This window comes from Agelaius phoeniceus, chromosome 2, assembly GCF_051311805.1.
Source record: "Agelaius phoeniceus isolate bAgePho1 chromosome 2, bAgePho1.hap1, whole genome shotgun sequence".
NCBI classification, from domain to species: Eukaryota; Metazoa; Chordata; class Aves; order Passeriformes; family Icteridae; genus Agelaius; species Agelaius phoeniceus.
In genome coordinates, this window is record NC_135266.1 from 85,595,290 (window position 1) to 85,610,540 (window position 15,251).

A 15,251-nucleotide genomic window follows, 5' to 3' on the forward strand; every position below is an offset into this window, starting at 1 on the left:
TGTGAACAGGCAGTAAATCACACTTTCATAACTGTCTCTAAAAGTTTAGAAGAGTGCTAATTACTTTATCTTTTCACTTTTCCATTTATTATCTTTATCAGAGTGGAGAAAATGGCACCTGAGAACATAAGTTTTTAAACTTGTTCATACTAAAGATTTTTGGAAACCAGAGGAGAATTTTAAATAGAAATCTGTTCTACATGGTTGGAAATCCAGAAGGATGGAGCTTATAGGAGACCTCTGTAAAATGACTGATTTTGCCTCAGATGAATGACTTAGCAGGTGCTCGGAGGTGATGATTATTAGCAGAATCAATCACAAATGTTAACTTCGCATGAAATTTTAGTGGACTGATTCTATCCTATCAGTGATTATTTAAAAAAACCATAAAACTGCTTTTCTACTTTACATAGATCTCTAATGTCTGCCTAGATGCTTACACTGCTTCATTGGATACATATATGGAATAAAACTCAAATGTATTGTAGATATTTTTATGTGGGAAGCAGAACATCTTGAGATAATCAGCTCTATATGTGCTGAGACATTGAAAAAGACACAACGACAAGTCCACCTTCCAGTTGTGTCCAGAACAACATCAGAGGTTAGCCTGATGTATTTTGAAAGTTAGAACTCTGACAATGATTTCAATATATGAAAACTGTGTTTGATTACAGAAGGGAGGGAAAGCCTCAAAAGAAACGTTACAATCTGATAAAATTTTGACATATTTTTGTGATATTTTATACATATTTTGTGATATATTTGTGTTATTTTATACTAGAATGTAAAGTTTTAAAAAATGTGGGAGTGCATCTATTTTTTCCCATTAAGGAACTTATACTAGGCTCTTATATTTACAGAATACTTCTGGTGTGAAACATCAAAAGGAAATTGAGGTCTCTTTAATCATTAAAATCAATTTTCTCAAAAAACACCTACTGTTGTACTTCTCAAGGAAGGCTTTATGCAATCAATAGAGAGAGCTCTTCTAATGGAAGTGGCCTTTGCAGAATGCTTGGTTATATATTTTTCTTTGTATAAGGATCATCATAATCATCATCTATGGCATTTGTACATTTGTCAAGGTCAATAAAGAAAACCAATCTATTTTAATTTATTTTCAGTCAATTTCACTACATGTATCTTAGTGTTAACAGGTTCTAAAAGTAAATGTATTCAATTATGATATTTCACCGGTTGTATAAAAAAGGACAATGTTGTTTTGAAAGTGTATGTATGGGTACTGTATTGACTTTTGTATCTATCAATCAGAGACACTTGGATCAACCGCAGACCAAATTTCTCTGCTCCAGCTGACAGCAGAATGTAATTCTTGTCTAGGAATATCTGTATTATCTGCATATACTGTAGGGTAGCTTACAGAAATTCATTCCATCTGCCTGTTCTCTGTACAACATTTGCGAAGAACTGTTGTAAATATTTAATACTTCTAAGAATGCAGTAAAATATTCAAGAACTTGACTATGTCCAGTCCCATTAATGGATTCAAATCCCACATGTCCATGGTTGACTGTGTATTCACAGAAGAGAAAAAGGCCCTGAGATGTTGTGCTCCTGCAAAGATGTTAGCCTGGCTTCATGCACTGACAAGATTAATTGCAGACCTCTGAACCTGATATGTTTTCTTAATATCTAACATGGCTCTTACTTTTCTCATTCAGGCTGAAATATGTGGCTTGCTCTTGCATAATTCAACACCAGTCTTCTCTGTGTGTGGCACTGTTTTTACTCCTTGTAACTGCCTGCAAATTACTAAAGTCAGTGATATGATGCGCAGCAGTTTGCTTAGAGTTATTTTAATGATTATGGAAAGAAAGAAAATAAGCTTTTTCCAAACTGTCAGAACACTGCAGAATAGACTGCAGTCATAATTTCTAGAATAGTACAAAACAATTTTTCAAGGTTTTTTTTTAGTGCATGTCCTCTTTACTCAGTGGGACGTAATACAACATGTAAATTCTCAGGTGCGGCCCAAGTTCACTTTACATCTGCTAATTGAATTGTTCCAATATTTCTTCTGGAAGCTGACACTCTACATTTTAATTTTTTTTTTTTCAGATAGTATGCTGACTGAATATGTTAGGTGACAAAAAACACACACATTTAGAAATTGCCTGTTTCATAATCTATGAAAACACACTGCAAAACTAATTTTCCTCAGTTGGGACTATTCCAATACTCTATAATGGTAAGAGACCATGGAGGAAAGACAAACCAAACTTGCATGAAATATATCCAGCTTTATTAGCCTATAAAATAAGGAATACAACTGTTCATGAAGACATAAGGCCCAAGTTTATCCTCTCTAACTGGAAGTTTATATCGAAGGTCCTGGGGACATACAGGAGCATAGTAGCCATAGGATCTCTATATAGTAAAACTAAGAGGCAGGTATGGACAAGAAGCCAGCAAGCCAACAAATGACATGAAGCATGTGGTGGAAATATGGGGAAAATATACTTTATTTTGAAAAAGAGGTCTCATTTGGGAATTTTTAATTGAACTTGGGTAGTGTTTTATCAGTCCCAAGATAGTGATGATTCTGTTTATAAAGCTTGAAACAATTCTGCATTTTGTCTCTAATATTCTGGTATGTGCTTCAGTACCTGATCTCATATTTCTCTTAATCCTATGATGCCTTCAAATTAGTAAAATTTTGTGTGTGTTCTGTGATGAAATAGTGTGCACAACAAAAATGAACAATTCATGAAAACTGTGGAGTGGTGTGCTGAAAAAGAAACTGGGCTAGAAAGAATTTCAAGGTGGCACCTGCTCTGAAATTGGACTTGAGGGCCTACAGAGGGCCCCTTCAACTTAAAGTGTTCTGTGACTCTACAATTCTGGATTTTCAGAATTATTCCAAGAACATTAAAGAGCCCTAGGTAGACAATGATGTGTTGAAAGCAGTGGAAATTTGATAATGTCAATGATCATTCACCAAAATATCAGGCATATCCCTATCCCCATGACTGTTCTAAAAATTACAAAAAAGGAATGCTTTGTTTATATTTGTCATGAATGCTAAGTTCTCAGCAAATCTTAATTACAGTGATTTGAGGTTTAATTAGAATGTTTACTGGTTTGGTATCAGTAGATTCATTTTTAATGCTGATTATTTATTCAATGACCATTTTTCTCTTTTAGAAAATGTAAAATAAAGTCCTCTGATGAAATATGTAAATTCTCATGGACAATTTCTTTAGTCCAGAACTGAATTTGCACATCCATGTATAGTACACAGATGAATGAACTGCTGAATTTCAGCTGAGAATAATCAACTCACTGATGGAAAACTTAATATGTCCATGACCAATGTTGAAGTCTCAGATGTGAATCAAAGAGAGGAGAACACAAGTCCTCTTTATCAGTTTACCATTGCAGAGCTCTATTCCATTCTGTTTTTTCTTTCCAGGCTCATCCTATTTTCTTTTAAAGTAATAAAATTGGATTATTAGGGTTTTTTTTTTTTAATCCAGTCCCCTCCTATTTATGGTTAGGTATATAACCATATATATAAGAGTGAGAAATCATCTTCATATATTACAGTGCAGGAGAAGAAAATTTATTTATATCAAAATGACAATAAGAATTCAGAATAGTCCACCTAAAAATTATGACATGACATGGACAAATATATTTTAGATAATGAAGGACATTTTAATGTGTTATTTGAATTATTCCTTTTCCTTTCAATCCTGTAAGCAGTAATAGTAATAGTAATAATAATAATAATAATAATAATAATAATAATTTAATGTCAAGCTTAAAACTTGATATTAATATGTTACCCATTATTAAAATGTAAGTTTTCTCTCTCCACTTAATAGTTATGTAGATGCAACATACCAAAGCAATATATGCCTTGTAGACATCTATTTAGAGATGGCAGAGGTACACAGTGCTCTGGATTCCAGTTTGGGCTATTTTATGCTGTTACTGTCTGAACATGATAGATTCCTTTTTCATATGATTTATAACTTGTCATTACAGGACACTGTAGTCCTCCAGACAACATTAATCTATTGGTGATTCTGAAGTGAAGACGTGATTGATGCTGTATCAGAAACTGGTGACATAGGTAAGCTCTTTTCTTTTCAAACCTTTCTTGCTGAAATGCATAGCTGTACCTAAACGGGGGTCACAAAACTATTCTAACTTCTGTAGCACAGAATACAAAATTCATCAAGGCTCTCATTGGTTTAAATTTTTATTTTTCAGATAAACTTTTTTTTAACTTTTTAAAAACATTTTTTAATTAAGCAAAAATATCTGGTTTTATTACTTTTACCAAATGATTTTTAGCAATTTTTGGGTTGTCATCTCTAATCTACCTTGGGTGAATTTCTCTTTTATATTTCTTATTGAAATAGATAGAAACAGATCTCCTTTCACTTCTCTCAAGGATTTTATACAGAATTCTCTTCTGCTGTTGCACAGAACTTTTGGAAAGGTACCAATGAATTGATTGTCCTCTCTTGTTCTAAAATCAGCAGTAGGAGTGACACTTAGAGATTTATTGACATGAATAAGACTCTACTTTTATGTTCTTGAGCATTATGTTTCTACCTCTCAAATGCTGTTCGAGTCACTAATAAACTTCTGCACTATTTCTCCTAAAAAATATCCTTCATATCCTCCACAGTCAGATAAATGCTTCTTAACTGATTTCTGCAGAGGGCAGAAGAAAAACACTGAGTGTAAATCCAAAGAGATGCATTTAATCTACAACTGTCATGCTCTGATCTGGTTCTGCATTTCAAGACTCTTCAGAGATACTATACAAAAAGTTCAAAGAAACACTTCATGTGATTTGACTACACTGGGATTTTAACTTCCATAATGTAATAGACAAAAAATCATTTACCTGTTAAAAACATGGCCCGATTCACTGATGGTATTGCTACACATCTCTAAGGTCTATAGATGGTGTAATCTTAAAATTATGGACATAGCACTAAAAGACAAAACAGGGCAAGTTTGCTGTCACTTAAATCTGCTATTAGAAGGGTTAGGGGCCTATAGAGGGAGGAAAAGCTGAAATCAAACCCATTTAGGAAAACAGTATGAAAGACATCCCATAAGCTAAAGAAAGATGTGTAACTGCATACTGTGCTCATTCTCCTGTCCATTGCCTTGTTGGGACCCTAATCACTCACACTACCACAGTACAGCTACAGCTATGTGGTACTGCATCTAGCGGAATAGTTTATCCTGTATCAAACTTACTGATGCCTTCCGTCTCTGTCTGGGGCATGCAGAAATATTGTCAGCCTAAGAATTGTTTCTGTGTGTGAGTTGGACTTGCCTTGGCTGGACACCAGGTGCTCACCAAAGCCCCTCTATCACTCTAGTTCCTCAGATTAATTTATTTACAATCAAATCAGAGTAAGATAATGGCCAGTGTCAGTTTCTCCTCTGCCAGCTGGCATGGGGTCTGTCTGACGACCTGTAGACTCCTGGTGCCAAAACCTTGTCACGTAACCCTAATACAGAATATCAATGACTCTTTAATGAGTGCCTTCATAGTTATTGCAATTGTATATTTATTGACTTCTGAATTCTGAATAACCTCTTCCATTGATATTCCCCAAACATAATAAGGCCATATTCCCACGGGTCCTGGTCAAGTGAATGGGTGGAGGGAGACTCCTATTTGAAATGGGGCACATTTCAGAGCAGGAGCCTAATTTTGAACATTGACTTTTGGAGATGTTGATCTTTCTTCATTGACTGTAATTAAACTCAGGGCTCTTAAGCCTCACTGAGCTAAAGCAAACCTGTATGACTGTATCCTCCTCTCATGCCTTTTTTTCTTGGTGTTTTATTTTTATGCTAATTTCCATGCAAGTAAATATCAGACACAGAGCATTTGATTTGTAATGATGACTTTGGCATTGCAAATGGTGACTGTAGAATGGCAAAATCTAGAAGCTTATAACCGGAGTTTCAGATCTGACATATCAGTACCTTTAGGAAGGAGGCTGTTGTACATGGAACACATTCCAGCATAATACAAAGTGCTGCAGTTTTATCCTATACATTTCTCCTAGCAAATGAAGCGTTGCCAGTAGCAGACCTTGAGGGATCAAGGATCCGTTTCTATCAGAAGAATTTTGTAGCAGATATTTGGCAATCTTTGCCCTGCTTTGGCTGAAGACTTTATATTCTGGTCCTCAGAGAGGAAACCTTATCAGAAATGACTGACATCTTACAAAACATGCAATATAATGTGTTTGCTCAAAAGTGCAACATTAGCAACTGGGAAATTGAGTATTTGAGCCTTGGATATGTTGCTGAGATTTTGGCTTTTGCTGATGATTTTTTTCTCATTCTTTTAAACAGAGTTTTATTTGCTTGCTCTTCAGAGCTCAGGTTAAGTGTTCTCTGTTTATTCCCAACCCTTTCTCTGCTATGTGAAGTAGAGTTCTTGGTAGCACCATCTGTCCCTGAGAAGAAACAAGAACAAAATTGTGGGTTGGACACACAGCATTCCAGTGTTTTCCAGTATGATTAATTTGAGAATGAGGACACATTCAGTTTCCAGCTAGCTTTCTTGAAGATTTTGGCAAATTTTCTCTATCTCTCTTAGTTAGAGGAAAGAATTTGGAATTCACCTGGGTTTTTTTTTTTTCTGAAAATGTAAGAGTATACTGAAATAGTAAAGTACAACAATCTTCCATGATTTAGACCAATATGATAAACATGATGCAGAGAGATCTAAACAGCATTGCAATTTTCTATTTAAATTATTATTTTTGACCATTCCTCTAAAAGTATCAAAATGATTCTTCATACTTTGAATCAGAAAAATATAGGTACCAGCATTTTAATGACTTTCAGGCCATTATCTCAGGCTCATGAATATACATCTTCTAGTATAACCTTGTGTGCTGTAAGTTTATTTTTTAATTAACTCAAATATTTTGTATATGGTATCAGTTAATTAAGGTTGTGCTTATTCATAAATTACATAGGTTGATACATTTGGTGGAAAAATTCAGCCTTAGCACATGTATATCATACAATCATTGAGTAGATTTGATTGGAAGTTGCCCATGGATGCTATTTGATCTTAAGCACTCCAAATAAGATCAATTTTAAATTAAAAATGTCTTCAAAAGGAAGGAAGAAGCAAATTATTACCTATTTTTTCTGCTTTTCTGTTTGTTGGTTGTGGGGGGTTTTCTCAAATAAATATTAAAATATATTCTTTTTTGCAGAGTTTTTTTCTGAAAGATATAATTTAAATTCAGCAGAATTACTTTAAAATGTAAAATTAATTGTGTTCTAGGACCCACTTAGTTCTGAAATCATAGTTTAGAAATTATAATGCTCTTCTACATATTTAGACTTGACTTTTCACATGCAAAAGAAAAACACCCTAAAACTAGTCATGAGTGAGGAACTTGACTCCATTGCATCTTGAATATGAAAAATGAGCAACTGCAGCCAAAGACCACATTTCTAATTAGAAAACTTAATGAAGAAATGTTTTTCCCGATGAGATCTAAGACAGTACTGTGAAATTTGCCTTGAGAAAACATAGAAAATTACTCTGTGAGTGAATTTATGAATTAAAATATGTCAGAAAAGGCATTTTTGTCACATGTCCATCTTGTCACATCATGAACAAGCCCCAGCACTCCTCTTCAGGTTCAGGTGTGACAATATAGTAATAACTCTGTCTTGGCATCATGTTATTCCTAATATGGAAAGAACTTTTGGGTAATAACAGATGTGCCATCTTTCCATGCTCCTTGCCTTTGTGTAGTAATGTGCTCATGGTTGTGTCTGCACTCCCATCTACTGGTAAAATTAATTGTCACTATGATCATGGTACACAAATCTGGAAAAGAAGGTGGATCCTGAAAGAGTAATGAAAAAAAAGATGACAATTTAGGTCATTAAAAACTTTACAGGTTACTGTTTCTGTAGAAGCCAACACTTCCTAGATAATTTGTGTTTTCAAGTGAGTAGTATCTTCTTAAGAGGTATTTTGGTGCTTTTCAGGGTTGTGGCCAACAGATTTTTCTTGGGAGTAGGATCTATGCTGGAAGTAATATCCCAAGAACTGTGAATTCTCAGAAGATCAGTATTGATAATCTTTTGCTTTTAGTAATTCACATTGTACTTGTCAACTTATTCCTGAGGGCTGTAGTCATCCCCTATGCACTAAAAAAACCAGGTGGATTGAAGATTAAAAAGATATTGTGGTTTTTGTTGTAGGATAGAAAGGAGGTTTTGTCTGTACTAATAATTGAATTTCCATCACAAAATGCAATGTCTGGACTTCCAGCTAGTGTCTTATTTCTAAGATGGGAAAGATTTTATTAGTTACAAATGAAAGAAAACTAATTAGTGTAATTTGTGGACTATATGCTGATGCAGTCAAACTCTGTTAAAACAAATTAAACGTGTTAAAACAAAACGATTTGTCAAAATAAAGATTAATCTATTAAGAAAGAAATAGACAAATTTAGCTCAGTTCCTGATTAGATTTCTGGGTTTCTCCTAACATAGTCTTACTTTTAGCTTTGTTTGTTATTTTCAAATATCATCTGTAACAATCAAAGTTGTAACACAGGCATCTTTAAACTAAAGGCACAGGTTTCTTTGTCATCATCACTACAGATTAACAAAATGATAGTAAATAAGATGCCTTGCAGTCAGAGCATCCATATTATCCAGAAAGCAAGCAGCCCTAGTATTAAGAGATGTTCCCTTGGGACAAGAGTCTTTGATTCAGTGATTATGTTCAATATAGTAAGACTGAATTACTTTAATCACTAAGTAAATTACCAGAGTTACAGTTATAATGAAAATTCAGGGTTGAGAATTAGGAGCTAGAATAGCAAAGAAAGAAGCCAGGTGAAGTCAAAGCAAAAAGGGAGCAATATTAGAGCTGTGTTTGAGAAGGACTAGCTGCCCTGGCTGAGACTTAAAGTCACGACATGGGATTTGGCAATGTGTTTCATTTCTAGAAAGATTCTATCAGTTTCACCAATGCATATTTGACACTTCTAAGACAACAGATGAAGCTGAATACTTTTAATCAGATGCAAGTTGCTAGAGAAATCCATGCTGTTAGACACAATACTTGTGAAGGAGATTAATGTTCAGTTTTCTGCAGCTTAATTGTTTAAATAATTTTTCTGTTGATGTTATGCTTTTCTACATACTCTCTTATGCAACTGTCACACTTTATGCAATAATTTATAATGAATATTGAAATGAACAAAAGGGTAAGAAGTAAAAAAACTTTGTAAAAGTTGGCATTTATTTAAATGACAATGGTGTTAATTGGGAGGTCTGGAATTAATCCAGTGCTGAAGAGTGGCAACATTATTTTTTTTCCCTTATTTTTTGTCTTTTGAGATCTGACGGTATGTAATAGTGACTCATTTATCAGGAAGACTTCTCCTCTTTTCAAGTAGGAAAAAAAAGAATAAGGAAACTGTATTGTGAATAAAATTAACGTGAATAAAATTAATGTGAACATTGATGAAGCAAGATGGGTGAATGCAAACATATGCAGCTGACTTAAAATTACACTTGAGCACTCCAACCTTTGACTCTACCATTCTGCAAAAATTCTCATACAAAGTCACTGCACTGAGATGAGGATGTCCCAAAGGAAGAAAAATGTAAGGCACTAAACTAACAATAATATTTTTTACACCTTCACTACTCTGATGCAAGGCATGAACAATATTCATTTTGATGTCATTGCTATTTTTTATGCTCTATCATTTCTCCCTTACAGTGTCACCACTCGGTTTATTATGTTTCTTGAATTTGTCAAAGACGAGGCTTCAGCTACTGAAGCAAAGCTGAAACTGCATCTTTTTCCAGCAGATATAATCTCCTCTGCTGCTATGGGAAAAAAAAACCCAAAGCTGTTGCACTGGAGATTTTTGCTCATTTTTTTTCCATTTTTTTTTTTTAGTTTTGTCCGTGGATTTTTACATGTCTCAGTTAAAGTTAAGGTCATGTTGTTTCTTTAATCTTTTCTTCCTACATGGAAAGGAATTGCATGGGTTTTTTCAATTAATAAGAATTGGAATCTATTTTATATCAAGTGAGATGTGTTGCTCTGCAGAGCAGTACTGAACATGTGGCATTACCATAATTTCCAATTTTTACTTTGCATTCTTAGGTCTAAGATGTTACAGAGGAATCTGATACTTATCATCTTCATTCTTAAAAGTCCAGAGGAGATATGGGGAGAGAAATAGGGGGATCAAAAAAAATATAGAAGTGGATTCACATTTGCCTTCTACCTCACAGAGTTTACATTGGGCCAGGAAAATAATATGAAAGAAAAATGTTGATACTTTATGATGATTCTGAAGGCAAATCTCCAGGGACACAGATTTCCAGTGCAGAATGTCTGAATTTTAGGTGGTGGGCAATGAGGGAGGGTAAAGCACACTGTGGAGGCACCATGTCAGAGTGGGAAATGGAAATGTGTGCTAACAGATGTGTTCAGAGCCAGGTTGGATGGGGCCCTGAGCAGCCTGGTCTAGTGGAAGGTGTCCCTGCCCAGGGCAGAAAGATCAGAACTAGATGATTTTTAAGGTCCCTTCCAAGTCAGAGGATTCTATGATTCTGCATTTTTACTGGATTGAAGAACTATATTACTCCTCTTTGCTCTGACAATTCAGAAAAATCCATTGAGTTTCTTAGATGATTCTTAGGTGATAGGGCCAAAATGCAGGGACGTATTTTGAAATCTCTTATTGTTGAAACCATAATTATTTTTCTCCATCAGATCTACATTCCTTGCAGTCAGCCACCGAGACACAAGGAAATCTAAAAAGAGACCTCAAAAGGCCCTCTTCTTGTTTCTTCTAGCCACTGTTTTTCTTCTTTTTCAATATACAACACTCATATTAAATTTTTTAAATTGCCAGCTAACCTCAGAGGAGGGACACAGTTTTAGGCAGCATTATTCTGAGCTTGGAGTATCTCTCCAAATGCCTAAGAAAGTAATGAGGTGAAGTGGTGACCAGGCTGTGATCCTGGGTAAAGTGAAAGCCATTATCGTGCAGCAGGGGAGGAGCAAATACACATGCTCATCTTTAAATCTTCAGACTGATGACAGCCTAAATTCAGTGCTGAATAGTCAAAGCATCACAGTATGCATGCTAGAAAAAGAAATGGACCTGACCTTTGCAGACAATCTTACGCTTTGTAAGATGATCAGGGAAACGTGAACATCTGTGCTGGGAAAAAAAGCATCATTATTGCAATCTGTGCTGGTAGATTACTTGTAGTTAGAATGACTAATTGCAGGATGCTGAGTGACTATATGGCATAGCCTTGTTGAGGTGTGTCTGCTTTATGTTCTTGTTTTTATTGCTTTACTCAAAATATAGTAGGCAAAATAATTGAATTTGTTTAATATCACAGAGCCATATCATGGAGAAACACTTCTTTAGCTGTTTTTTACTTCATTTTTTAAACATAGTCACGTGAAACAGAATGAAAGGATTTTAGGAAGAAGTGCATCTATCTCATTTTGTTTTGCGTGCTCAAGCCATTTGATGCTGAAGCAGATTATCCAACCCATCCTCGTCTATGTCTTTGCAAAAGAGGATGCACAGCTGAGATGGGCTTGTAAAATAATAATATAGTTCATGTTTGTGTGTGGGTTGATCAAAAGAAATACTTTTTCTTCTTGGATGATATTTTGCTGAAAAATATCAGATCTAATATGATATTCTGATCTATGTGACTCTCACATAAACTTGAGGTTATTCCAGAGAAGCCATTAAGCTTGACATAGAGTCCTCTGAGATCATAATTTGGCTCTTTTTCAGCTGTTGGGTTTTTTCCTGCTCCAAAACTCATATGAGTGTCATTGACTTACACAAGATATCTTGTAATTTCTCCTTTAACATAAAGTAGAATCTCACAGATATTTTTAGTGGAATATTGATATGTGAAAGCAAGCTCTTAATCAGTTGCCTATGGCCACCATATCAAAGGAAGCTTACTAGCTGAAAGATGAGTGGGAAGATGGCTGCCAAAACTCCTAATGTGATCTGACTATCCTGTTTTATACAGTCAAATCCCATTTTTCTATGCTTTGCCTATGTAAATTCTTCTGCCCCGATTTTTCTACAGTAAATAATTACAATCACAGAAAGTTAATTTCTGTCTATGTGAGAGGCTGAGTGATGTCAGCCCAAAAGAGGCTTTAGCAAACTTGTGGATACATCAGAAATATACACCAGATCTGATGCCAGGTGTGCTGGGTAATGTTCAGGCATAAAACAGCACTAGTTGGCCTGGGTTACATCTGAGACATTGAACCTACATATTAATGCACACTTATATGTGCACTGCATGCATGATTGCCCTCTCTGGGACTGGATTTTAATATTTAAAATCTGGCAACCATGCTGAGCAACTTCATTTATTGATTGTCCCACTTGTTTCCATCTGGAAGAGAATCAGGAGGGTAAACTGGATGTAAAAAGCTTTCTCTAATAGGAAGCTAAAAAATTATTGATAATGTTCCACCAGGAAAAGTTTGCATTGAATATCTATTTTCACTTTTGTTTTGCTCGTAAACCAAATCTCTAATTGGCTTTGATCTACTCTCTCTCTCTTTTAATTGTCATAGGAATAATTATGCTGAAAAGAAAGAGAACTTGCATTGAAATCTTGCATTGTTTCTAGTACGTCTAATTACTTTTTCAAAAAGAAAAGGAAAGAAAGTTACCATGTAAAAAATCCTTTTCTGTGGAAAATATTTTTCTACAGAAATAATATGGAAATTAAACAGAAAGTTTCTGAATTATTAATTTAAACACAAAATATTACTTCTAATTTCAAAAGAGGTGAAATTGGTTTGTCTTCACCTCTCTTGGTTTTGTCCTGTCTTTTTTCCTTTCTCTTACTCTTCCTCTCTCCTTCTCCTTGGTTATTTGATGTGCAGGGATTAGGAAAAACATCCCACGAACAAATAAGCAAAACCATAACCATCAAAAGATTTTGTAAAGGAATATCAAGAAATTTAAATATGGAAAACAAATTGCAAATATTTTTACTCTTTCTGGTGGCATTTCATCCAGCATGCCGGAAAAGCAAAATTTTATTGGTTTGTTTGTAGATTCAGCCTGTTTATTTCCCATTTGGCCCATAGGCCAAATTTATTATTTATACCTTGGGTTTGATGATGGAGTAGCCCAACTCAACTGAAATAAAATTCTGTTTAACTTACAAAACTTTAAACAGTAAATAGCAAAATATAATATTCTTTTCAATATTACACAGTGTGCTAGCTTGCTATTAATATATTTTTAGTATTATTTTTGGTAATCTTTGTTTATGCAATGCTTTTGGGGAAACAAGCATGACACCAACTGAACAACCTGATTTCTTTTTCCTTGGACTCTTCATATTTAACTGTCCATTTGTCTACTGGTTTTAGCTCCAAATAAGCATTGAAATATTTAATTTATTTAGCACTATTTACATAATTTTTCCTAGGAGTTTAAGTAAAGAAGACAGGTAGCAGTCTCTCCAAAATTTACACTTGTTTTTCAGCCATTTCTGCTGCTCCGTAAAAACATTTGCAGATAATCCATACTGGAGTCAGACATTTGCAATTTAGGAAGAGAATAGAAGAAAAGAGACTGTCATAAACCTTGAAAGTCAATAGCAATATATTGGCTTTTGGAGTATGCCCACCACCACTGCCATGAATGCTGTTAAATCTCCATTGTATCAAAGTTTTGGACAGAATTATTACTAAAACTATGTAATAGTCTATACAGGAAAATATGAAGATAATTAATGTTTTCTGGTTTCTTGATGAACATAAATTTAATATTTCAGTGCTCAACTCTTCTTGAAATAGGTAGATGGAGTTTTCTTTGCTATTATTTTTTTATCATTGTTAAAATTTTTGACAGTATACTATCAAAATTATTCACAATAATTTGAGCAGTATCATGATAGATGATTTTTTTTTGCAATTCAGGAATGCAGATGAGCTCTGGAATGGATATTTTAGATGTTTATAGGTCAGCTGAAAGCTGTTAAAGGAATTGCCAGATAAATCTTTTAAAAGTCTCTTTTCATTTATTTACAATATGAGCAAGCTTTAACTAGTGGGACTATTTTTGCCTTTTGGGGAAAGAAAAAAAGACATCAATAATTGACAAAGAATGAATACTCCTGCAGATATTTTCAATCCAAGTGGTTCAGCAACTTTCCAGAAAAGGGTTTCTGTTCTCTTTGACCTTAGAAGAAAGTCTCCTACTTTCATAAATGGCAGTGACCTTATCCTGAGAAACAAAGGCAGCATTTGAAACCCAGACTGACTATTGCTAAATGTACATCTGCTGAAATTTGATGAAATAAGAAATCTCTGAAAAAAAAAACTTGTATGAGGCATAGATTTAGGTTCAAACAAACACTGCGGATGGGATATAACCTTTTAAAAGCCATTCTGCATCTCATCAATCAGTTTATTTCTGTATTCCATTTCTACCACAATAGATCTGGGCTAGACATCAGTCATGGGATGGAGGCAAGGGAAAATGTTCCCAGTGTCAAACACTTGTCTAGCTTTCACTTGAAGAGGAAGTTCAGAGTTGCTGCCCCCTCTCACATTTTCAAAATATAAATCTTGGAAACCTGATTGTGAAGATTTTGGAACTAATGCTCTGTATAGAAAACACAGGATGAAATCTTATAAAAGCATTTTGATAGCAGAGTTTGTTTCCCCATCTTCCTGTCTTGTTTTGGAGCTGGACTGCATAACTTTTCCTCATTAACAATTTTACTTTGATTTTTTTTAAGCTAACTTTCTAGAATGAAAGCAACCACATCATATTTCAAAGCCTTTACTGTGACATTAAACCTTTGAACTACCGTTAAGGAAATTATTTCCCTAAGGCTAAATATCTGAAAGGTTATTAAAAATTTAATTTCATAAATGGTATCTAGGCTAAAAAATAATAATACCTAAACATTATTTAAAACCTTGAATGCCTAATCTTATAAATCCCATTGCTCCTTACTTTTAAATAAAGCAGAAAGTGCTATTAAAAATACAGAAATTTAATTTTCATAACAGAAGAAGCACAGAGATGCTAGGTCCTATATCTTTTATGTTGGTCGAAACTGCGCACGTATCTGTGACTGCTACGTGGAGTCAGTTTTATAATTCATTCCTTTTAAAACAGTTATAAAGAAAGTGTCTTTCACCT

At 34.5% G+C, this 15,251-nt stretch overlaps 1 protein-coding gene across 1 annotated transcript in view; it reads left to right on the forward strand.

Moving 5' to 3' along the window:
- The window catches only part of TENM4 (teneurin transmembrane protein 4), a 1,543,936-nt gene that overhangs the window by 339,431 nt on the left and 1,189,254 nt on the right, over nt 1-15,251 (forward strand). The window contains exon 3 of the mRNA XM_077174070.1: nt 4,015-4,102. The gene's annotated coding sequence lies outside the window, so the exon portion shown is untranslated. The remainder of the gene's footprint in view (nt 1-4,014; nt 4,103-15,251) is intronic.